The following is a 19,337-nucleotide window of genomic DNA, read 5'->3' as shown; positions in this document are numbered from 1 at the left end:
CCACGAGGATTTGCTGTTTGATTACTAAACTATGGATGAAGCGATTATTTGGGCTAATGATTAATGAATAAATGGTAAATGTAAATGAGCAAGGTAAACTGATTAATCTAATTGAAATGGGTAAAGAGCAAACAAATAAATTCTAATTCTAGTTCGCAATTAAACTGAAATTAACAATGGGTAATTTAAACGAAAGTCTAATTATGGTAAAAGTGATTCCAGAGTTGGGGATTTATGCATAAATTAATTGGGATTTGTCTTGGGCATTCCAATTTTTTAGGGAAAAATAGAGTTTGAAGGAAATTGATTCTAAATCCCTTTAATATCTTTTTCAAGCAAATCAAAGTGTATTCTAAAATAACCAAACCTACTTTCGTATGTACTTGATTACTTTAAAACCCATTAAGTTTCGTAACCAATAATTAATTCCTCTTAAAGTCCTAGTTTATTTCTAAATCTAGGTGATTTTAAGTTCCAATCCTTGATTAACTATCAATGACTTTCACCTTTCGGTCCTTCAATCAAAGATTAACACAATACCTAATGGGTACCAACATTAGGCAAGTAAATCAAGCACACAAGGAAGGAATCAAAACTCATATTCATATAAAATAAGGAAATACCCAATCCAAAACCACAAATTAATCTAAAACATATTTCCCAACTCTGAAATCTAAAGAAATTACTCACTCATTATGGTATTTACAAGAAATATAGATGGAAGAACAAAGAAAAACATGATAAAAGGACTGAAATAGGAAAACCCAGGTGGAAGAACCAAGGTCTCTGGTTTCTGGAGCTCCAAACTCGTGCAGCTCCTCTTCCTCCAGAGAATGGCGTCTTCTCTCCCTCTTTCTATATAATTCTCTTTCTTTTTTTTTTTTCCTCCCCTTCCTCTTATGGCAAAAATAAGGAAATGATGAATTTATATGGTCCCTAAAAGTTACCCTAAAAGTAAATAAAAGACAAGGAGTGGATAGGAAATGAGGTGTAAAAATTATCCAAGTCAGCAGCACTTTCACGTTTTGGGCATTCTGCTTAGGGTTCGGCTTAACCCTAAGCAGCTTTTTAGCAAATTTAGCCTCTGGTCGCACTGTCTGCTTAAGGTTAAGCAGACCTTCAGCAAATCTCGGCAGACTTATAGTAAAATGGACTTTTCTGCTCATGCTTGACTTGTGTTGCACCTTAAGCATTGCCGCTTTACCCTGAGCATGACCTTAAGCAAGGTCTCAAGCAAATTTCGGCTGGTTTGCTCTTTCAAGGCTTGATTTCTTCAACTTTCCTCTATGCTTAAAGGATTCCAAATTTCTTCAAATCACTTCCTAATGCACTCATTGATCCTTGATTTGCCACAAAATCCTATCAAAAACAACAAAATAAGGAAAATCAAATATAAAGTATTTAAATTTAACAAATAAGCTAAAATAAAGCTAAAAACATAAAATATACTAAAATATAAGGGCAAAACGGATGCAAAACTACCCTAAAATGTCTATATGAAATGAGTGTAACAATAGGATTCATGACACTTAGCTTTAATAAAATTAAAATTGCCTAATTACATAAATTGTGCCTCCATTGCACCTTCAATTGAGTCACTTTTGATAGAAATCATGGCAGTAATACTATTGAGGCTTACAAAGGTCCACTCACAAGGGCAAAGGCAAGAGAATTATATGGGCTAATTCAAGAATATATTGGCAAGAAGTATGAATATGGCAAGCTTAGTCTTCTTAAGGAGTTCAAATAGCTCATACTAGCGCAAGTGTGCATGGATGGAGTTGGTGGTGTTCAATGGTAATAATTTCTTTAACAAATGGTAATAAAGAGCCAAAATACCTTTATTTTCCAAAGGAGATAGAACATCTCACACCTAGCCAAGAGATTCTCACCCTCAGCCATGAGTTAGAGCCAATAACATCCTTATTAGTAAAAGGAATAAAATATCTCACACTCGACCATAAGAAGCTCACATTTAGCCATGGGAAGAGGTTTGGGATGCGCATTGGGTTTCCTTGGCAAGTCCGTTAGGGTTATCATAATGAATCAATTCCCTAGAACGCTCATAATCAGATTCTTCTACTTGAAATCACTTAACCCAAAACTAACCCTATGGTAGAGACTCAAGTGAATAGTTTAAATAGGAAAAATAAAGGATTTAATGCGCATTACCAACCTGTGGTAGAGGACAATGAATATTAATGTATTAATTCTTATAAGTTAATTAAACTTGTCAATAAGAGAAGTTTAATGAAGAAGCATAGAGGAGAAAATTCTCTCAATAATCAATTGATTAATATCTTAAAGTTATATTTATAGCCCTAAAATAATCTATTTACATGTCTCTCCTAAATTAACTTGGAGGAGAGTAGTACAACATGACTTAGAAGCATTACACATTTCTGAGGATTTAACCCAAAATCGTTCAGAGTGGAAAAAGCGAATCCATATAGCCGACCCCAAATTTTTGGGATAAAGGCTTAGTTGAGTTGAGTTGAGTTGAGTTGTATGTCTCTCCTAATACAAAGTCAAAATGAACTAAAATCTTAGGAACATTAAAAGTCACATACATAATAGCACTAAAAGAAAACCAAATAGCAAGTCTTATGACCTATGGTGAGCCTCCCATGGCTTATGGTGTGCCTAAACACTTCTCATGGCCATGGATGCATTTAACACTAATCCACACCCTCTCATGCGCCTCATATGCCTATTTATTATGTCTCATGGCTGGCCATGTGCCCAGGGGACTTCCTATGTGTAACACCTCGGACCTACGAACTCTGAATAATACCATTTTTGGTCTGTGACTAGTACTATTCAATGACACCTTGAGGACCCAAAAATAAAGGGAAAATTAATTGAGATAGACACAATAAAAATTTAAGTGAACCAAAAACCTAAGGACTCATTAGGTATTATGAAAAAGATGGATTATAACCCGATGAGGGGCATTTTGGTCAATTCACTTTAAGAATTGATTTTTGACCAAAATGTCAATTAAATTAAGTGAAATTAATGAATTGAATTATGGAGTAATTTTTTTTGGAAAAATTCAAGTATAAGTGTGAAAAGAAAAGAAATACAAATTTCCAAATTTTTACTTACAATTATGACATAATCAGGATATAATAAAAATTATGAATTAATGAAATTAAAATTTGGGATAAATATAAAAAAGAAAAAAAACACCTTTTTCTCCTCTCCATTTGGCCGCCCCACATTCCCTCTCTCCCTCTCTTTTTCTTTCTTCTTTTTCCTTCTTCCTCCATTAACACCTTCTCAAAATTCAATTCTCACTTTCCTTCCATGGGTTTTCTATCTAATTAATAGAAAATATCAAAGAAATCTTTGATTGAGGGATTAAAGCAAGAAGAACAAGAGATTGGAAGAAATTTGGAAGTTGGGAAAAAAATCATTAAGAGGTAAGTTTCTTTCATGCTTAATTAGTTATACAAGCTTTGAATCAAGTTAGATTATGATAAAATTTCATGAGAAAGCATGAGAATCATGCATGTATGAAGAGGAGTGATTTTTGGTCAACTTGGGGAAAATTAGGGTTTGATGTGTTTTAGCTAAATTGATGATGAATTCAAGTTTAATTGAATTAGTATACATGTTTGGGGTAGTGAAATTACATGGGATTTATATAAATTGATAAATGAAAAATTAGGGTTCATGAGAAATTAGAGCTTTTGTGTTATGTTATACAATTGAGGGTTATAAGACCTAATTATGTTCATTTGAAGTTCTTTGAGTGTGAATTGACATTTATAATATGAATGGAAATAATGAAATGGTATGGATTGTCGAAATAGTAAACTAGGGTTTTGGAAAATTTGGGAGTTTTAGAAAATGAAGTGCTAAGGATGTATTAATGTTAAATTATAGTCAACTGGGGTGAATTAAATTTGATTTGGTATTGGTTAGTGCAAGTTCTACTTAGCTCTCTTTTTTCACCTTTTAAAGCATGTGAAATTGAGTTGAATTTCCATAAAAATTTAAGAAAATGATAAGTATTTAGGGAAGGTGAAATTGGACAGCCTTGATGTATGAGAGTATGATGAGTTTAATTAATATTAAAATTGCTTAGAAATGGTATTAGGTGTGTATATGTTGAATTGGTATAGGTTGCATGAAATGTGATTATAGAGGTTAGGGTTTTGCATAGAAATTAGGAATTTATCGATATGATACTCAAATGAAGTAAACTCACGTAAACAGTAAACTTTGCATTGTCATAACTCTCTCTAAAAAACTCCAAATTAGGTGATTCTTGAACCAATGGAAACCTGAAACATAGTAGAACATTTCATAAGAAGAACTTGGGGCTAAATTATGAACTTAACCCAATCAAATTAAAGAGCCAAATTGGGTTAACGAATTTGCCAGAACCTGGAATTTGCAGAATTTGAACTACGTAAACAATAAAATTTGAACTATCGTAACTCACTTTAGAAAACTCCAATTTAGGTGATTATAGAACCGATGGAAACCTGAAATATATTAGAACACTTCATATGAAGAACTTAAGGCCAAATTATGAACTTAACTCAATCAAATTGTTGGGTAAAATTAGGTTAACAAATCTGTCAGAATCTGCCCACGTGAATAGTAACTACTTAATCTCCAAATCTCAACACAATTTTCATAATTTTGTTCATATCACAATTCGAATCAATTTCATGAATAACTCTCCAACATTTTAATTTTCAACAAAATATACTGATAATTACAGTAACATGTAATTTCATATATTTATATTATTATATGATTTCGTGAGTTTGTAATTACAATTAAGAACTAGTACAAAGTGCAAAGTACAAAATACAACCCAAAAACCTAATATCCGACCAAGTGCACTACAGATAAGAGGTGACTCAGGATTCTGTGCAGATCTGACTAATCACCCGGTCTGAGATTTGCTGGACTCCCCAGCTATGTCTCCAGTATCTGCGCGTGGCAAAAGCGATACGCTAAGCAATTCTACTTAGTGGTGCCAATATAAAATAAAATAGCTAAAATAAAATAGATGTGCAGAATGTATGCTGACATTTTATGTAGACTAAGTTCCTGGCAATTATTATAGTATTATTTGATTAAAATTTGGTAAGATTTATTTTGATTGCCCGAGTAACCTATACTAGGCGATTGGACTGGATAAACGGGTAAACTGGCACTGGGTACCAAGTATCTTGGGCCATCACACCATCGGTCATATTGTGTCTCTCGGTGTACAACAGAACAGCTAATAAGCTGTAATAATTATTAGGCATGAAACCTAAGTGTAGTAAACTCAATCAAAATAGCCAAAGACTATTATATCACAGAATAGCACGTAAGGCCATAAAATACAGAATGGCATAAAGCCATATGCAGTACTGCTAACAGAACCTTATTACCATGCCAACCTATCCAAACCAATCATTCTAAGCATACTAGGGCATTTTACACAATTAATGATTTAATTATTTATTTTTGTAATGTAAAGGTCGCTATTCACTTGACTGTTTTCACTCAAAGGTTGAATTTTTAATTTATAATAGATTTGTTGAACCTAAGCTCACCAAGATACCACATTTTGGTTCATAAAAGTGTTGGCATTAGTTACCAATCAATACTTAAAACCAATAGGAAATAAATAAAAAATTTCAGTTTTGGGTGCTAGAGTTCACTGTTCCATTAGGCAATTCTACAATGAAAATTTTGCCGAATGTTCTTAATCAAAGTTGTTCCTTCATGTGTCTTCTTTATTTCCTTTTTTGAATCACTCAATTTGGAGTTTTCTAGCTCAAGTTATGCTACTTTCTTTAGGACTGGCCGAATTGGCATCTACCCAGAATTTCTGGGTAGAAATGGTTTTGGCAGTTTTGATACCCTGACTTTGGTTAGCAATTCATATGGGTTATGGTCAGAATTTGGTTTAGTGTTCTTCATGAAAGTTGTTCTAAATTGTCTAAGATTTTCATTGATATAAAATTTCAGGTCAATTGGACTTTTCTACACTGAGTTATGACCATTTGAATAAACACTATTCATTTTGTCATTTTCCAGGGACAGCATGTTGGTCACCCGGATTAGGGTATTTTTTAGGTCAACTTGCTTTGGTTTTCTGGGCAGGGTTTCTTCACCAAAGTTGTACCATTATGTGTCTAATTTCATGTTTAATTGGCCCTGCACCAATTGAACCTACACAACTCCAGTTATAGCTGCCAAAATCTACTGGACTCGCACCCAGTCCTGTAGGTCACCAAGGGTAGCATACCTAACTTCAATTCCCATGGAGCAACTCACTTCATTTCCTAATCACACATAGCCAAATGGTCACTAATTGACCATTAGAACTTTCTTTCCCTAATACATAAACAAAATCTCAAATTTATACCCAAACCCTAAATCTACCATTTCAATTCATGCATTAACTTACATTTCATTATCCTAATCATAAGATTAGTGTTAAGGGCAGCTATGATGCCATTTTAACTCAAAGAAATCTTCAAAACCCTACCAAGTTCAAGGCTGCTAAAATTTGGGGGGAGGTATACACATGATTTTTATTAAATTTTCTTGTAAATTTCCACTCAATTCCACTCCCTCAACATGAATTTAAAGAGAAAGGAAGAGTTTGGTCACCAACCTTGAATGGAGTCAATTTCAAAGCTTGTAAAAGCTCTTCCTTTTTACTTCTTTTTGCTCTCAAAAGCTTCACTAAGATGAAATATTAAGGTTTTGTGTTGGAAACTTAGGGTTTGGTTGAAGAAAAACCAAGGAAATGAGCTTTGGGAACCATGGCAATGGAGGAGAGGGATGAGGAATAAGTTTCGGCCAAAAGATAAGGAAGAAGAAGGTAGCTGATTTTTTTTCTTTACTTAATCTCTTTTTATCTTTTAAGATGAAGCTTATCTAATTATGATTGGTTGGAACAATTTTAATTGCATCACTTGATGTCATTATTTGATTTTAATTTCCATTTAGTTTATTTTTATTTCTTTTCTTTACTACTCATTTTTAATTTCATTTTTAGCAATGTTTATTCTTATTTGATATCATATAATTTATGTACTTAATTAGACAAGTTGGTCAAAAATCATCTCTGAAGATGAAATGACCAAAATGCCCTCAGTTTGGCTTAACGAGCTAAAATTGTGTGTACCAATTGATTTAATTTTTCTTGTATTTTCTTAGCATTTTATTGTTATTGAAACCCCAATAATCCTTCCCTAAAATCCCAAAAATTATTTTATGGAGTTTTTCCTGGGTCTAGGGTTGCTAACGGCCTTCACTGTCACTTCCTGTTCGGGTTACTCTTTGCTGGGGCTACAGCTCATTTAACCTTAATGTATTTCATTTTTAAAAATTTTCCTTAATTTTTCTTATTATTATTTGATTTATTTATAACTCCTCACTCTAGTCTAATTATAATTCTAGATATTCTAGCTACCTGGACCAACATTGGTCACCGGAACAGTAGAACATACGGACTAACTAAAGTGAGGATGTTACGACTCTTCCCCTCTAATAAAAATTTCGTCCTCGAAATTTACCTGATACAAACAGTTGTGGGAACTACTGCCTTATCATCTCTTCACTTTGCCAATTGCCTCCTCGATATTATGGTGCCTCCAAAGCACTTTCACTAGTGGAATTTGTTTATTTCTCAGTTCCTTCACTTCCCAAGCCAGTATCCGTATGAGTTCTTTTGCATATGTCAAGTCCGGTTGGATTTCAATCTCGTCCATGGAGATGACATGTGAAGGGTCTGAGTGGTATCTTCTTAGCATAGACACATGAAATACATTGTGGATCTTATTTGGTTCTGGCGATAATGCTAGCCGATAGGCCACTGGTCCCACACGTTCAATGACTTCATATGGGCCGATGAACCTAGGGCTTAACTTACCCTTCCTTCCAAACCTCATTACTTTCTTCCACGGTGAGACTTTGAGAAACACTTTATCGCCAACTGCATACTCTATCTCTTTTCTCTTCAAGTCGGTATAAGATTTCTGTCTATCTGAGGCAACCTTCAAATTAGCTTTGATTATCTTTACTTTCTCCTCAGTCTGTTTCACCAGGTCTGGTCCTATCATCTTATCTTCGCCCAATTCAGTCCAACATATTGGGGTTCTACACTTTCTTCCATACAGTGCTTCATACGGGGCCATTTGAATGCTAGTTTGATAGCTATTGTTATATGCGAATTCTACCAGTGGAAGATATTTATTCCAACTCCCCTCAAACTCAATGACACAAGTCCTCAGCATATCCTCAAGGACCTATCACATAATTCATGTTGTTACTATCATTTCAATTTATTATTCGTAAGAATTCAATTATTTTTTAGGTTTACCTGGATTACTCGTTCCGACTATCCATCCATCTGAGGATGAAAAGCCGTGCTAAAGTGGAGTTGTGTGCCCAAGGCTTCTTACAACTTCTTCCAAAATCTCGATGTAAACCTTGGGTCTCGATCAGATATGATGGAAAGTGAGATTCCATGCAGTCTAACTATCTCACTGATATACAATTCTGCTAGCTTCTCTAGTGAGTAGTCAGTCCTAACTGGTAGAAAATGTGCTGACTTCTTCAATCTATCCACTATTACCCACACTGCATCATGCTTCTTCTAGGTGAAAGGTAGACCACTGACAGAATCCATAGTGACCCGGTCCCATTTCCATTCAGGTATGCTTATAGGCTGCAGCAGTCTTGATGGAACTTGATGTTCTGCTTTAACTTGCTGACATGTTAAGCACTTAGTAACATAGTCAGCTATATCCTTCTTCATACCAGGCCACCAATAATGAGGCTTCAAATCATTATACATTTTTGTGCTTCCCGGGTGCATATCATAAACACTAGTCATTTCCCCATTATCTGGTACACACACTCTCCCTTTGTAGTACAGACACCCATCTACTTTCACCTCATAATCAATTTCCTTCCCCTCTGAGATTTTACCCATAATAGCCATTAATTTTTCATCTGCCTTTTGCCCATCTTGTATCTGCTGTAGTAGGTTTGGCCTCACTTATAACTTAGCCAAAATAGCTCCATCTTGAGCTAGGGACAAATGGGCATTTAGTGATCTTAAAGCTGTGATGGACTTTCTGCTCAAGGCATCAGCAACTACATTTGCCTTCCCAGGATGGTAATCTATCACACAATCATAGTCCTTTAGGAACTCAATCCATCGCCTCTGTCTAAGGTTGAGCTTTTTCTGGGTTGGCAAGTATTTTAGACTTTTATGGTCTATATAGATGTAGCACTTTTCACCATACAAATAATGCTTCCATATCTTCAGTGCGAAGATAATTACTGCTAGCTCCAGATCATGAGTAGGGTAGTTCTGTTCATGTGGCCTTAACTGCCTGGAAGCATAGGCGACCACTTTCCCCTCTTGCATCAATACACACCCTAACCCATTATGCGAGGCATCACTGTAGACCACAAAGTCCTTTCCCGTCACTGGCTGTGTTAACACTGGTGCCTCTGTCAACATAGCCTTTAGCCTCTCAAAACTAGCTTGGCACTTGTCGTTCCAGCCAAATTTCACATTCTTGTGTAACAACTTGGTCTGGAGCAGCTATAAGAGAGAACCCCTTCACAAATCTTCTGTAATACCCAGCTAGCCCCAAGAAACTTCTGACCTCAGTTGTATTTCTGGGAGGCTTCCATTTCATCACTGCTTCTATCTTCTTGGGATCCACTCTAATCCCCTCAGCTAACACTATGTGTCCAAGGAAGGAGATCTCACTCATCCAAAAGTCACACTTAGACAGCTTAGCATACAGCTTCTTTTCTCACAGGGTTTGCAATACAATCCTCAAATGTTCATTGTGTTCTTCCCTAGTCTTGGAATACACCAGAATATCATCAATAAAGACCACTACAAACCGATCTAAATATGGATGGAAGATACGGTTCATAAGGTCTATGAATGCTACTGGTGCATTTGTCAACCCAAACGGCATCACTAGGAATTCATAATGCCCATACCGAGTTCTGAATGCAGTTTTAGACACATCTGCATCCTTTACCCTCAGCTGATGATACCCTGATCTGAGATCAATTTTTGAAAATACACCGGCTCCCTTCAACTGATCAAACAGATCATCAATTCTGGGCAACAGATATTTATTCTTCACAGTTACTTTGTTCAACTGCCAATAATCAATGCACAATCTTAAGGTTCCATCATTCTTCTTTACAAACAGCACCGGAGCTCCCCATGGTGACACACTGGGGCGTATGAACCCCTTATCCAGTAACTCCTACAACTGGATTTTCAGCTCCTTCAATTCAGTGGGTGCCATCCTATAAGGAGCAATAGAAATTGGTTCTGTACTCGCAATTACCTCAATAGCAAATTCGACATCCCTTTCTGGTGGTAAACCAGGCAATTCTTTAGGAAACACATCTGGGAAGTCTCTTACTGTGGGTATATCACACTGGTTTGGCTTAGCCTATCTAGTATCAACCACGTGTGCTAGGTAGGCTTCATAGCCTTTTCTCATCAATATTCTTGCAACTGTGGCTAAGATGACATTGGACAGGAAATCTATCCTTTCGCCCACAACTGAAATCTCATTACCCTTAAGAGTTTTTAGAGAAATCCTCTTTAGTTTACAATCAACTATTGCCTGATGACGTGATAACCAGTCCATTCCCAAAATCACATCAAACTTGTGGAAGGGCAATTCAATTAGGTCTGCCGAGAATTCATACCCCTGAATCCTCAATGGGCAACCTTTATACACCTTATTCACTACCACACTGTGGCCTAGTGGATTTGTGACCAGAATGTCTTGGTCACTCTCCTCTACTGAGACTCCCCTCTTTACAGGTAGCTTGATGCATATATATGAATGGGTAGATCCTGGATCCACCAATGCATGCACAGGCAAATTGTAGAGGAAGAACGTACCCCTGATGACATCTGGGGCATCTTGCTCCTCCTGGGCTCTCATGGTATAAGCCCTACCAGGTACTCTGGCCTCTGGCCTCTTGACTGACTTAGATGCAGGCCTCTGTGATGGACCAGCTACCTCAGATTTACCGGACTTCCTACCCCTTTTAGGTGTAGGGGCAGGCCTATCTGCTTGTGTTGGGGCAGCTGTAGTAGTCCTATTCGGACAGTTTTTGATCTGATGTTCTGTAGACCCACATCGTAAGCAAGCACCAGTCACTCACCAACACTCCCCCTTATGCCACTTCTGGCAGTATGGACAGACAGAAGATGCTGGGGCTCGTCTCCTGAACACCATCCCTAGATAGCTGCCCACTGATGGTGTGGACTGGCCTCTCCTAGGTTTGAATTGTGGTCTGGGCCCCTGGGACTGACCCTGACCTTGAGGCTGACCCGAACTCTGAGCAGGAGGGCCCTTAAACTTCTTATTGGGAGCAGAGAATGAACTGGACTGACCTGGACCCCTCTTCTACTGTCTTTCCCTTCTGTTTTGCTCATTTATTCTGACTCTTTCTACTTTCAATGCAGCGTCAACTGATTTGGCAAAATCCGTAATCTCCAATGCTGTTATCATGACCTTGATATTGTCATTTAGCCCTTCTTCAAACCTTCTACACCTCTCAGCCTCTGTAGGGACTATCTCCCTCCCATACTGACTCAGTCTGACAAATTCACGCTCATATTCTACCACTGATAGCTGCCTCTGTCTCAGACTGATAAATTCTCTTTTTCTCTCTTCTAGATACACTTTACTGATATACTTCTTCCTGAACTCTATGAGGAAGAAATCCTAGGTGATCTGATCTGGCTGCACCTCACTGGATACTGCGTCCCACCACTGGTATGCATCATCTTGAAGTAAGGACACAACACCCTCCAGGTTCTTCTCGGGGGTCCAATGAAGTTGTTTCATGGGGTCATCCTCCTTCTTCCCAAAGAAATCTACAGCCCCATGTTTTCGTAGTTTTTCTAGATGGGACTTCTGTGGTGCTGGCGGAGGTTGTGGCTGTGGTTATGGTGGTGGAATTGCTCCTATCATTTGCCGGTAAAATTCAGTCATTTGCTGAAATAATGCAAACTGAGGTTGGGCAGGTGCTTCAGCTGCCGATGGAGCAGGTTCTCCCCTACCTCCCGATTTAGCCCTTGGTGGAGCACGACTCTCTACCTCTTCATCAACTGCTCTTTGAAAAGTAGGATCCATATTCTAATCAAAATAAGAAAACAAACAGATCTGCATCAGTGTCACCTCAACACTTACAAATGCAATGCAATGGTATGCACTCTATCTAGGCCCAGAAATGCCTAAACCATACTCTAATACCACTAAATATGATACCCCTTATCCGTCTACAGTGTAGCCGAGTAAAACATGCCACACAGTTTGTTGGAGCACTTCCTTTATCTTATTTTATTACCATTCCTGATTTTATTAATTAAAATGCCTTTTATGTAAAATTCACATATGTAAGTCCTTTAAAAAGAAAATTTGATTAATTTAAATTTTCACAAATTTTGTCAAAAATCCGGCAGAGTGCCGGCTGTAAATTGAAAAAACAGTTCTTCTGAACCTGTTAAAAAAACACTTCCAATATGGTTTTCAGATCCAGAACTCCAATATACATACATATCAACTTAATCTCCAAATCTCAACACAATTTTCATATTTTTGTTCATATCACAATTCGAATCAATTTCATAAATAACTCCCCAACATTTTATTTTTTAACAAAATATACTGATATTTACAGTAACACGTAATTTCATATATTTACATTATTATATGATTTCATGAGTTTGTAATTACAATCAAGAACTAGTACAAAATGCAAAGTACAAAATACAATCCAAAATCCTAATATCCTACCAAGTGCACTGCAGATAAGAGGTGACTCTAGACTTTATGCAGATCTGACTAATCACCCAGTCTGAGGTCTGCTGGACTCCTCAGCTATGTCTCCAGTACCTGCACGTGGTAAAAGCGACGCGCTAAACAATTCAACTTAGTGGTGCCAATATAAAATAAAATAGTTAAAATAAAATGGATGTGTAGAATGTATGCTGACATTTTATGTAGACTAAGTTCCTGGCAATTATTGTAGTATTATTTGATTAAAATTTGGTAAGATTTATTTTGATTGCCCGAGTAACCTATACTAGGCGATTGAACTAGATAAATGGGCGACTGAACTAGATAAACGGGTAAACTGGCACTAGGTACCAAGTACCTTGGGCCATCACACCATCGGTCACATTGTGTCTCCCGGTGTGCAACAGAACAGCTAATAAGCTGTAATAATTATTAGGCATGAAATCCAAGTATAGTAAACTCAATCAAAATAGCCAAAGACTATTATATCACAGAATGGCACGTAAGACCATAAAACACAGAATGGTATAAAGCCATATGCAGTACTACTAACAGAACCGTATTGCCATGCCAACCTATCCAAACTAATCATTCTAGGCATACTAGGGCATTTTACATAGTTAATGATTTAATTATTTATTTTTGTAATGTAGAGGTCACTATTCACTTGACTATTTCCACTCAAAGGTTTAATTTTTAATTTATAATAGATTTGTTGAACCTAATTTCACCAAGATACCACATTTTGGTTCACAAAAGTATTGGCATTAGTTGCCAATCAATACTTAAAACCAATAGGAAATAAATCAAAAATTTCAGTTTTGGGTGCTAGAGTTCACTATTTCATTAGGCAATTCTACAATGAGAATTTTGCCAAATGTTCTCAATCAAAGTTGTTCCTTTATGTGTCTTCTTTATTTCCCTTTTTGAATCACTCTATTTAGAGTTTTCTAGCTCAAGTTATGCTACTTTCTTTAGGACTGGGCAGATTGGCATTTGCTCAGAATTTCTGGGCATAAGTGGTTTTGGCAGTTTTGATACCCTACATTTTGTTAGCAATTTAGATGGGTTATGGTCAGAATTTGGTTTAGTGTTCTTCATGAAAGTTATTCTAAATTGTCTAAGATTTTCATTGATATAAATTTCAGGTCAATTGGACTTTTCTACACTGAGTTATGACTATTTGAACAAACACTGTTCATTGGGTCATTTTCTAGGGACAGCATGTTGGTCATCCGAATTAGGGTAGTTTTTAGGTCAACTTGGTTTGATTTTCTGGGTAGGGTTTCTTCACCAAAGTTGTGCCATTATGTATCTAGTTTCATTTTCAATTGGCTCTACACCAATTTAACCTACACAACTCCAATTATAGCTACCAAAATCTGCTAGACTCGTACCCAGTCCTACAGGTCACCAAGGGCAGCATACCTAACTTCAATTCCCATGGAGCAACTCACTTCATTTCCTAATCACACATAGCCAAATGGTCACTAATTGATCATTAGAACTTCCTTTCACCAATACATAAACAAAATCTCAAATTTGTGGCCAAACCCTAACTCTACCATTTTAATTCATGCATTAACTTACATTTCATTATCCTAATCATAAGATTAGTGTTAAGGGCAGCTATGATGCCATTTTAACTCAAAGAAATCTTCAAAACCCTACCAAGTCCAAGGCTATCAAAATTTGGGGGGAGGTATACACATGATATTTATTAAATTTTCTTGTAAATTTCCACTCAATTCCACTCCCTCAACATGAATTTAAAGAGAAAGGAAGAGTTTGGTCACTAACCTTGAATGGAGTCAATTTCCAAGCTTGTAAAAGCTCTTCCTTTTTACTTCTTTTTACTCCCAAAAGCTTCAATAAGATGAAATATTAAGGTTTTGTGTTGGAAACTTAGGGGTTGATTGAAGAAAAACCAAGGAAATGAGCTTTGGGAACCATGGCAATGGAGGAGAGGGATGAGGAACAAGTTTCAGCCAAAAGATAAGGAAGAAGAAGGCAGCTGATTTTTTCTTTACTTAATCTCTTTTTATCTTTTAAGATGAAGCTTATCTAGTTGTGATTGGTTGGAACAATTTTAATTGCATCACTTGATGTCATTATTTGATTTTAATTTCCATTTAGTTTATTTTTCTTTCTTTTCTTTACTACTCATTTTTAATTTCATTTTTAGCAATGTTTATTCATATTTGATATCATATAATTTATGTACTTAATTGGACAAGTTGGTTAAAAATCATCTTTGAAGATGAAATGACTAAAATGCCCTCCGTTTCGATTAATGAGCAAAAATTGTGTGTACTGATTGATTTAATTTTCCTTGTGTTTTCTTAGCATTTTATTATCATTGAAACCCAATAATCCTTCCCTAAAATCCCAAAAATTATTTTTGGAGTTTTCCTCGGGTCTAGGGTTGCTAATGGCCTACATCATCACTTCCCGTTTTGGTTACTCATCGTTGGGGCTGTGGCTCATTTAACCTTAATGTATTTCATTTCTAAAAATTTTCCTTAATTTTTCTTATCATTATTTGGTTTATTTATAACTCCTCACTCTAGTCTAATTATAATTCCAGATATTCTAGCTGCCCGGACCGGCATTGGTCACCAGAACAGTAGAACATACGGACTAGCTAAAGTGTGGATGTTACAACGCTTATACTTTTTGATTCGTAATTTGTGATTTATGAAGTATGATTTCTCAATTGAAAGGTGATTTCAATATATGGTTCTTATGGACTTAGAAACTATTGTGATGTTTTCATACTTATGGAAAATATGATTTATTATGTTTTGACAAGTTGTGCGTTACCTTAAATTTTAAAGTTATTAGTTGTGCACCATTGAGTGATATACTCAGCGATAGCTTATTTATGCTATCGCAATTAAGAGAAAGGAGAAGGATACCGAGTGAGAGACTTGGGAGCAGCATTTTGTATTGACTGTGGGTATATATAGTAGGTATACTCCTGTAATTCATTTCGATGTATTTTGTAGCTGTATGTATGATGTACGGGCATTGAGCAATTTGTATTAAAAATTATTCCATTGCTATAACATTACGAGATTGTAAATATTTGTATTTCATTTTGAGACTCATGTAAATGTAGTTTTTGTAACATTAAGTTTATTATCTCTAATGAATGAAGCATTTGAAATGTCACACCTTACCCCTTTGTAAGGTATAATTTGATCCCGTAGTATACCTAATGAATTACCGAACTTCGCCTACCGATAACCCATTAAATACACTACAAGGGATTTTAAACCAATTTCCATTCCTTTTTAAAGTGGTGGATAATTTTGAACAGGTATTAGAAACCTTTAATTGAAGTTAAGTCATAATCAAAATTTTAATTAATTTAAAATCTTCACAATTTTTACAGAAAATTTGGCAGAGTGCCGTTTATAATTTGGGAAAACAATTCTTCAAAAACCTGTGAAAACACTCCTAATATATGTATCTCAATCCCAAACTCCATTATTGTCATCACAACTCAATTTTTCAACAATCTCAATCTCGGCAATTCATTATTTGAAAAATATAAAAAAAAAAACTTAACTATTTCATTAAATAAAAATAATAGTTTTACATTACAAAGATTTACACTGATAAAAAATAAATCCCAAAATTTATCATACGATACTCAGAAAGAAACTTAAGTACTTGCATTCATTGAGGTAACAAAATATATATTACAAAAGAAATTTATGTAATTAAGTCCCTAAATAATAGTACAAATTTTTTTCATTTGATTATAATCCCAAAATAATATTACAAGTGTTTCTGTACAACTGCTCGAATGTGGTTACATACATATAATTACATGATTACACTAAAACTCAACTGGCACACACATTAGCACTTCAGCCAAAGAGGGAATTCAATTCATTCCATTAGATAAGCCAATGAGGAATTCAATCACATTGCCACGCCGACTGTGGTTTCAAATCATATTCAAAACAACTTCTATTCACAAAAAAGTATTTACAAACCACTAAACATATTTAATTATTGTAAATTCACAATTTATAATTCTCAACACCATGCAATAAATCCTTAAATGCATAGGAGAAAATATAATTAAATCATACCAAGTCATTCAATGAATTAAAGTTCTTGTACACAAGAGAAAATACAATTATCAAGTTCATTCAAAACCCATCATAAATTTAAAACATAGAAATAGACTAGTTGTGCACAAACCTCTTATCTAGACTTGACTTGATTCAATTCCTCTTCCTTCCTTGGAGGCTCCTTTCCCACTGAAACACATAATTAAACTGTTTTAATATCTATTCAATTTATTTATAACTAATAAATCCAACAATTAAATTTTGTACACTTAATTTATCCACTAAAATTTATAAACTTTTGAGTTTTTTGCAATTGTTGTATTTATGGTTACTATTCACTTATCTATTCAACTCAAAATGTTGACTTTTTCATCCTTAATAGGTATTTTAGTTCTAATTACACCCACATACCACATTTTGAATCACAATTATGTTGGCATTGATTGCCAATTGAATTTCTAAGCTCCTTAAGTGAAACGCCAAAAATTTAGTTTTGGGTCACTTGTTTCTACTGTTCCATTGGACCTTCTACAGTAGGAATTTGGCTAACTTCCCTTCATCAAAGTTGTTCCTTAGTGTCATAGCTTTAATTCCCTTTTTGAATCACTCCATTTTGAGTTTTGTAGCTCAAGTTATGGCTATTTAACAATAACTGGTCGGATTGACTAAAGTCCAGATTTCTGGGCAATTTTTAGGTTTTGGCAGATTTAGTGACCCAAATTTGGGTGGCAAATTAATTTGGTTATGGTCAAAATTTGGGATTGTGTTCTGCATGAAAGTTGTTCTACTATGTCATAGCTTTCCAATGGTATAAAAATTAGGTCATTTGGACTTGTCTACATAAAGTTATGACCATTTGAACATGTACTATTCATAAGGTCAGTTTTGCCCAGTGGCAGGATACCTAATCCGGATTTGACCTAATTTTACACTAATTTGTGTTCAGTTTTAGGGTAAGGTTTCTTCATCAAAATTGTTGCATTATGACCGTATTTTCATCTCCAGTTTGTCTCACACCAATTGGAGTAACAGAATTCAACTTATAACAGTTTAAGTGGACATGGGTCAATCTGTCCAGATTGGGGCAGCATCACATTCAATCTCAATTCAATTCCCATGCATTCACATGCACTCATAAACACACCAATTGACCAATTTAAGCATTACCACATCAATTGGTCAATAATTCTCAAAACCCCCAATTTACACCAAAACCCTAATTCTCCATAACCCTAATTTCTCCCCATTCCATGAAATTTTATGTAACTTAGCATACTAACCATACATACCACATTATTTAAGCTCTACTTCATGTTTAATTTAAATAAATACCATCAATTTTCCACCATACCATGGCTGGCTGAAATTTATACTTGTGTCTCCTACCTAATTTCATCAATTTTACATGCTATTTCTTTAAAATTCAACTCAATTCAAATGACTACACACTAACTTAACTTGGGAAGAAACTTACCTTTCATAGAGCTTTTCCACTCTCAAAATCCTTCACTTTTTTTTTTCTTGTTTCTTTTTCTCCAAATCTTCACTTTGAAGCTTGATTAGAGGTTTTCTACAATTTAATTGGAAAATTTGTGAAAGATAGATGGGGGATTCAAGATTGGGTGAGCTTGAAAATGGAGGAGAGAGAAGATGAGAGAGGGATGGCAAAGGAAGCTTGAAGAAGACCACTTTTTGCCTTTTTAATTTGTATTTCTATTATTTATATTTATCTCTTAATTTTCATAATTTAAAATAAAATTCTTAATTAAGTCATGCTTGCATCACCATAATGATGTCATAATTCCTTTTAAATTAATTTTCTTTTCCTTTCTTTTTCCACCAACCTCTTCATTTCTAATATGTTTTTCATAGTTTTAATTTCCTACATTTTACTGGATATTTAGGCCAAGAGTCACATCTAAGAGTGAATTGACCAAATTGCCCTTATCGGTCTGATCCATTTTTACAACAGCTTCGAAACCCTGATTCAATTATTTGAGCTTGTTCTCAATTCTTTTCTATGGTTGTCATAGTTCCACTAGCTTTGTAATAATTCTTAGGCCTGGGGTGCCATAAGGTCCCACTCGAAAATAGGGCAGCGACTGACCTCGCAGTCACTTCCCGGTTCGGTCACCCATCCCTGTAGCCTCAGCTCATTTAACCTTTTATGCTTTGTTTTTCTCATTTCCATTCAACCTTCATATAATTGCCATTAATTTTTGTTCATGGCTTTTCTAGGTGAATTAATTATGGTTCTGAACATTCCAGCTATCCAGACAGACATCAGTCACTAGAATAGTAGTCTGTACGAAACTGATGAATAAAGGGGTGTTACAATTCTCCCCCCCTTAAAATGAAATTTCGTCCTCAAAATTTTTGCCCACTGTTAATCCTTAAATAGTTGTGCATGTTG

The sequence above is a fragment of the Hevea brasiliensis genome, chromosome 17 (assembly GCF_030052815.1).
Source record: "Hevea brasiliensis isolate MT/VB/25A 57/8 chromosome 17, ASM3005281v1, whole genome shotgun sequence".
Taxonomy (NCBI): Eukaryota; Viridiplantae; Streptophyta; class Magnoliopsida; order Malpighiales; family Euphorbiaceae; genus Hevea; species Hevea brasiliensis.
Note: the sequence above shows the minus strand (reverse complement) of the source record.